At 49.2% G+C, this 7,500-nt stretch overlaps 1 non-coding gene and 1 pseudogene across 1 annotated transcript; both read right to left on the reverse strand.

Annotated features, from left to right (window-relative positions):
* LOC143265105 (large subunit ribosomal RNA) overlaps positions 1–4,781 on the reverse strand; it is an 8,268-nt pseudogene extending 3,487 nt beyond the window's left edge.
* Positions 4,782–6,597: 1,816 nt separating this feature from the next.
* On the reverse strand, positions 6,598–6,752 carry LOC143265096 (5.8S ribosomal RNA). The gene has a single exon (XR_013039266.1). It is a non-coding gene; the product is annotated as a 5.8S ribosomal RNA (ribosomal RNA).
* Between the last annotated feature and the right edge of the window lie 748 nt (positions 6,753–7,500).

The following is a 7,500-nucleotide window of genomic DNA, read 5'->3' on the forward strand; positions in this document are numbered from 1 at the left end:
CTCATGAATTTCGGTGTTTTCTATTGGATATGATAGATCCAAGCTGCCGTTCACTGCGCGGTCTGCAGGTTTCCATCCCAGGTCTTTATGCGCAAAAAGTTTCTTATAGAAATCTGTAAATTTCTCCATATCAGGAAAATCATCGATGTCAAGTTGCTTTCCTGTTAGTATGTGTTCGGCAGCTTGGGTTGGGTTCTTTCTGTATAGTTTTTGAATGCGGGCATAATAGGTTGATCTTTTCTTGGAGCGGTTTCCGGTTCTTTTGATGTATCTGTCCTGATTGTAGTTGGAGGAGGCATTTGTGCTTTTACTCTTATTTTTTCTCATGTTTATATTTTTCTGTTTTGTTCCTAATGTGTGTGATTTTTGTCCCTCACTTTCTTGACTATTGTATATGTTTCTGTGCTTTCGTTTTTGTTTTTGTTTACTTTTATTCGCGTCGCCTTGACTAATTTTTTGTTTTATGTAGTTTTCAGGAATGGATTCTATGTACTCATCGAGCATCCTCATCACGACATTCGTGTCGCCATTGGTAAGTACGGCATCTATTATTCTACCCATTTCTACTGTCACGTCGTCCCTAGCCTCGCTCAAAACACGTCGGATCTCGTCCGATGGGATCTGATGGTGTTGATCGCCATTCTGTGTATTATCGCTGCAGGTAGGTTCGAGGCGTCCCGCTGCTTCGGTCCTTACGTGTGTACTCTGGGTGCACTGCGGGGAGGCCGGAGGTTGCTGTGAAGAAGTCGAAGGGACTGCCCCACTTGAAGCCGCCTCGGCTCTTTCCTCGGATGCTTCGGTGTAATATTTGATGTATGCTTCTTTATTTCGTAGTTTCTTTATGCCCTCAGCCGGCCTTCTGGATAGGTCGGACAATATCTTGAGGACATCTTTGAGAAGCATATTCTCTCTATTTGGTATGTTTGCCTCATGCCGAGCAATCATACGAATTTCATCATCCGAGTACTTCGCACGGGTGGTGTTTATCCGTTGATCCCGCAGCGCCAGATCCGCATTGTTATATTGCTCAGTATGAGCTCTGCGCTGATGTTGACGCAGACCGGCGTAGGTGCCGAAGGACCGGTCGCACATATCGCACCCATATCCCCCATCCTGCATCGGTGGAGCATTGCAGCGCCGCCTGTGTTGGGCCGCTTGTGCGGCTGTTCGGTCGCTCAGATCGATCTTACATGATGCACATATTATGGGGTTCCTATCATTATTCGAATCGTGTACCATTGGAAGAGTGCCAGTTTCATCATCCGCCAAGGGATTACTATCCACTTGGGTTGGGGGTCCGGCCAATCCGAGGCTTGTTTTCGTTTTTTTTGCAATAAATCTTCGCCCGAAGGCATGAACCCAGTGGGCTGCAAACCCAAAGGGTCCATTTGGCTTTCGCCAGAGTCGCCGCACGCCGTTTAGCCGTGACTGGGACTGCGATGGTGACGTGAGCCACCCAAACAGCCAACCAGTCACGTTACCGGCAGGTACCACTAGGAGGTAGGTCGTGCGACTTGGATGGGAGAGGCTGAAGGACCTAACGAGAGGTCTGAGTTACGCATTGCCATCCCTGCAACCATGACTCACGCAAGCGACGGAGTTTTTCCCCCGGCGAACCGAAGGAGAAACTCGGAGCGATTTACGCTTAAGAGAGTCATAGTTACTCCCGCCGTTTACCCGCGCTTAATTGAATTTCTTCACGTTGACATTCAGAGCACTGGGCAGAAATCACATTGCGTCATCACCCTTGAGGGCCATCGCAATGCTTTGTTTTAATTAGACAGTCGGATTCCCCTAGTCCGTGCCAGTTCTGAGCTAAGCGTTGAATGGCGGCCGAAGAGGCGAAAAGGACGGCCGAAGCCGTCACAAGAAGCCTCGCAGCAAGGAAGATCCGTTGGCGGCCAAGGCACGGGACCGAGCTCGGATTCCGGGACGCGACGCGAAGTCGCCAACCGTTCACCTCGCCCAGGCCCGGCACGTCAGCCTGGCCAACTTCCCGACCAAGCCCGACACGCCCCGCTCCTCAGAGCCAATCCTTATTCCGAAGTTACGGATCCAATTTGCCGACTTCCCTTACCTACATTAATCTATCGACTAGAGGCTCTTCACCTTGGAGACCTGCTGCGGATATGGGTACGAACCGGCGCGATACCTCCACGTGGCCCTCTCCTGGATTTTCAAGGTCCGAGGGGAAGATCCAGACACCGCCGCAACTGCGGTGCTCTTCGCGTTCCAAACCCTATCTCCCTGCTAGAGGTTTCCAGGGAACTCGAACGCTTATACAGAAAAGAAAACTCTTCCCAGATCTCCCGACGGCGTCTCCAGGTCATTTTGGGTTACCCCGACGAACACTCTTACGAGGGCCCGATTGGTATGCGGTTCCGCTGCCGGGTTCCGGAATAGGAACCGGATTCCCTTTCGCCCGATGGGTGTGTTTCTTCCCAAATCACGCAAAATTATATAAACAACGACGCATCTGCGACGCAACGACGACACGACTTGCGTTCGATAGTTTGTAAGATTTAACCAAGCAAAAAATAGAAAAAAAATCGCTTTCAGGCGTTCGACAACGTCGCATCACGTCGAACGTGAAGTATCCATCGATCCGAACCGCGATCATTTTTTTTCAGCGTTCAACGTTTTTGTCAATTTATCAATAAAAATGATCATGTTCGAGCGGTGGATTAGGACACAAACACGAAACGACGGCGACGTAAATTGTTATTTAACTGCAATTTTTTTCTCTTTTTAACATTTTTTGCCTTTTGCGCGCGTACGTGCGTGCGAGCGTACGTATGTTTGTCATTTGCGTTCGAAAAGCGTGAATTTTAGGACACCTCATCAACATTAGATTTCTCTTAGGGCTTAGGATCGACTGACTCGTGTGCAACGGCTGTTCACACGAAACCCTTCTCCACGTCAGTCCTCCAGGTCCTCGCTGGAGTATTTGCTACTACCACCAAGATCTGCACCGACGGCGGCTCCAGGCAGGCTCACGCCCAGACCCTTCTGCGCACACCGCCGCGACCCTCCTACTCGTCAAGGCTTCATGGAGAACGGGAACTAAATCCCGTTCCTGCGCACTTGCCGTTGACGGCGGAGTATAGGCGCGACGCTTCAGCGCCATCCATTTTCAGGGCTAGTTGCTTCGGCAGGTGAGTTGTTACACACTCCTTAGCGGATTCCGACTTCCATGGCCACCGTCCTGCTGTCTTAAGCAACCAACGCCTTTCATGGTATCCCATAAGCGTCGACTTAGGCGCCTTAACTCTGCGTTTGGTTCATCCCACAGCGCCAGTTCTGCTTACCAAAATTGGCCCACTTGGCACTCTGATCCAAGAAAAATTTTATCAATTTATATCTCGTGGCTTCATGAAAATTCAAGCAAGCCAGAGATCTCACCCATTTAAAGTTTGAGAATAGGTTGAGGTCGTTTCGGCCCCAAGGCCTCTAATCATTCGCTTTACCAGATGAGACTCGTTATGCGTTCGAGTCGAGTGCCAGCTATCCTGAGGGAAACTTCGGAGGGAACCAGCTACTAGATGGTTCGATTAGTCTTTCGCCCCTATACCCAGTTCCGACGATCGATTTGCACGTCAGAATCGCTACGGACCTCCATCAGGGTTTCCCCTGACTTCGTCCTGACCAGGCATAGTTCACCATCTTTCGGGTCCCAACGTGTACGCTCTAGGTGCGCCTCTTCTCGCAATGAGAACGAGACGCCCCGGGAGTGCGAGGCCTAATCGTAACGAGGCCCATCCTCCCTTAGTCGACTTCACGGACGACTTTCACTTTCATTTCGCCTTTAGGTTTATCAAATCCCAATGACTCGCGTACATGTTAGACTCCTTGGTCCGTGTTTCAAGACGGGTCCCGAGAGTACCCAAAGCAATAGCGTCGCCGACCGGTAATTCAAAGTTTGGCCAGTCCAAGGACTCCGCCTGCCAACAGCCCGCCAGGCCCGGTTACGGCGCTAAGTCCGTACATCCGGTATCTAGACTGGAACGAGCTTGCGGCGGTCCTGGACGCAGTGCGTTCGAGAATTTTGCGGCCCGATACCGTCTGAGTACCGTCGCGCAGTCGGCCGGGCATCCAAGGGGCTGTCATCGTACGCTAAAAGCGACGGACAGTCTTCGCCTCGGGCCTTAGACCGACACGCAACGGGTCGCGACGTTCTACTAGGGGAGAAGTGCACGACTACATAGCCGGAACATTCGCCGCGGGTGGTGTGCCCACGCCGATGGGAAACCCGCCGTAACGGGACCATCCGGGGCACTATCGCACCAACACGGGAGCCAGCTTCGTTGACGATGAATCTCCCCATTCGATCTTTTGGGTTTCTCGGGTTTACCCCTGAACGGTTTCACGTACTCTTGAACTCTCTCTTCAAAGTTCTTTTCAACTTTCCCTCACGGTACTTGTTCGCTATCGGTCTCGTGGTCATATTTAGCCTTAGATGGAGTTTACCACCCACTTAGGGCTGCACTCTCAAGCAACCCGACTCTAAGGAGAGATCCACCCGAGACGCGTACCGGTCGCTACGGGCCTGGCACCCTCTATGGGTAAGTGGCCCCATTCAAGATGGACTTGGACGCGATTCGATGTCTCGGGATAAACGGATCCTCCTGAACACTACATTTCCCAGCGGCGTTAACCGCGGGATTCAGTGCTGGGCTCATTCCTGTTCGCTCGCCGCTACTAAGGAAATCCTTGTTAGTTTCTTTTCCTCCGCTTATTAATATGCTTAAATTCAGCGGGTAATCTCGCCTGCTCTGAGGTCGTCGAAATTTTATTATTTCTTTTCAAAGTTATACCACAAACTGTACGCTCTTTTCGGGGTTTCGACACGTAATACGAAAGGTATATTAATACCAACGACGCACAGGGATTATGTCGTTCGATTTTTTCCTTGTATCGTTCGATAACCAACTATTTTTCTCTTTTCGGATCAACACAATATCGTCGACTACTCGAAGGTACGTACGAGCCAAAATGAAAGCTCGGTGTCTCCTCTCTCTTTTGTTCGACAAAAGAAAAAAGGCACTTAAAACGCCGCATATTCGGGCAGGCGGGACAACGACAAAAAAAAAAACGACGACGACGACGTCCGGTTGTTCTCGACTCGCGTCGGAGTATATATGTATATATTATAATCGGATATATCTTTTTATCTATCCAGGGCGCGTTAAAACAAACGACGAGGAGAGACTACGACAACGAGGAGATAAAGGTCGGACCTTTTCTTCTTACCCTCGGCGCGCTCTCGCACACGATCGTTTCATGTTTCTTTTGTCCCCTAAAGGATACATATACCGTTACAACATATTTACGTTCGAATATACACTCGACGGTCGATAAACCGTAAAGACGCATCGTCCGATACGTTTTTTCTTTTGCTGTCGCGTTCCGACGCAAAATCCCAAGAAAAGGGCGAGAATGCCAGAGACAGCCATGTAAACCATCGGTGACTTATCATGGTCCAGAGAATAAAGGGTTAAAGGAAAAAAAAATCCCATTTTTAACGTGCGTGGTACACCTTCGTCGTGTATATATCGTTCGATGAAACCACGAGCGCACAAAAGGAGGAACAAAAGCGTTTCGAGATCGATCTTCGGTGTAAATGTCATTGTTCATTTGCGTTCGACCGTTGTTCGATAAAAGAAATTTAACACACGAACAACAATGAAGGGAGACTCTCGCAAGACGATCACCAAATAAGCGTTTATCGTTCGATCGGTCCGGGTTTTTCAACGTCCGTCCGGCACAATTATGCACTTCGAGGACTGGACGACCGGAACCCGTATTGGGATCGCGCGGTCTTCCGCTTCTAATCAACGACAACGAAGCGATCTGCGCTTGTAAATGTTAAAAAAACGTGGCGAAGCTACGATCTCGTAATAATTTAACCGTGAAAGAGCTTCCGTCGCACGTTTATTTTTAACTTTTCTCCTCGTTGTATAAACTTTCGCACCGTCGAAAAAAAAATTCGACAATCATTTCAGACAACGTCGGGAGCGCGGAGAAACGCCGTAAACACGCTCTACTCTCGGCTTGCTTCCTTCAAATTGGTGTCTAACAATTCTCTCGCAGGGCGAAGAATCATTTTCTCTCTCGTCTAAATATCCTTCTGTAGTTAGGTGTTTTCGACTCGGGAGCGCTCTTTCACGGGCGGTCGTATATGGTCTCTTTTAGGGGTTTAACTAGAAACCACGACTCACGCAAGCCGAGATAAGCGCATTCCGCCGAGAAGATCCTAAAAACTAAGAATTGCGAGATATACGAAAATGTTCTTCTGTCGCCTGTGAAAAAAATGAACACTAGCAAAGAGAGGGCGAGACACGAACGTTCCATTTAACATTCTCCGCGTCAAACGCCGACGAAATGTCCAACCATCGCTCGTACGTTTTCGCCAATTTCGCAAGTTGTTCTCTCTCTCGCGTTCGACCATCGGATCCCGCTCCGAAACGTTCGACTTTTCGGCGTTTAACAGTTTCGTTTTATCTAGTCGAACGACGAGCGGTACCGAAAAAAATTTAACAATGAAGAGAAAACCTTTTGCTGCTAAAGGCAAACGCAAGCAGTCTTTAGTTATATAAACGACCCTCAGCCAGGCGTGGTCCAGGAATTGTATCCGTGGACCGCAATGTGCGTTCGAAATGTCGATGTTCATGTGTCCTGCAGTTCACACGTTGACGCGCAATTAGCTGCGTTCTTCATCGACCCACGAGCCAAGTGATCCACCGTTCAGGGTAATCGTATAAAAATTTTTGTTCATATTTAACAACTCAGCGTCTGAAAACCAGTATGTACGTGATTTATTTAACCTGGTTTATAAATTCGTTCGATTGTCCATAGAATACTAACTCCAATCCAAGCGCAAGATCGAGTATCGGTATTCGGACGTCGTCCCGTCATAGCTCTGTTCACAGATTTACCCGAGCTGATTGATGATTAAGACGACACGATAACGTCCATGGACGGGTAAAGGACCGTATAAAACTACAGAACCGCCGATGAAACGACGCTCTGTGACGCATTTCTCTTCGTGCGGCGAGTTTTCAGTCCGTTCCGGGTGGTAAAGTCATTCAAAAACCGTGGAAAATACGAAACGCGCTGTCGCGCGTAACACAGAGTCTCCTGCTCGCTGCTTACATATATTGGACGTCTTGGCGGTATCGCGAGATTCGATACGGACACTCCATGGCCGGCGTCAGATCGGTCTACCAACGAAGGAGACTACGCTATCGTTTTCGCTTCTCAGCCGGTCCGTAAAGCGATACGTTACCATATCGTCCGTCGTAAGCAGGCGGACTCTCGTGAAGTTGCGACTTCGTTCGTCGAAGCGGTTTCGTGGTTCGATTTCCATCGGTTACCCGGACACCCCCCGCGTGAAAGCCTCCGTGTCACACTCTAAATTTCGTTTCTCGTTTAACACGAAATAGAGAGAGGCTAAAAGGGGGTGTTCCCTTTGTCCAAAGACAAAATTTATAGAGAGAAAGA

The sequence above is a fragment of the Megachile rotundata genome, chromosome 8 (assembly GCF_050947335.1).
Source record: "Megachile rotundata isolate GNS110a chromosome 8, iyMegRotu1, whole genome shotgun sequence".
Taxonomy (NCBI): Eukaryota; Metazoa; Arthropoda; class Insecta; order Hymenoptera; family Megachilidae; genus Megachile; species Megachile rotundata.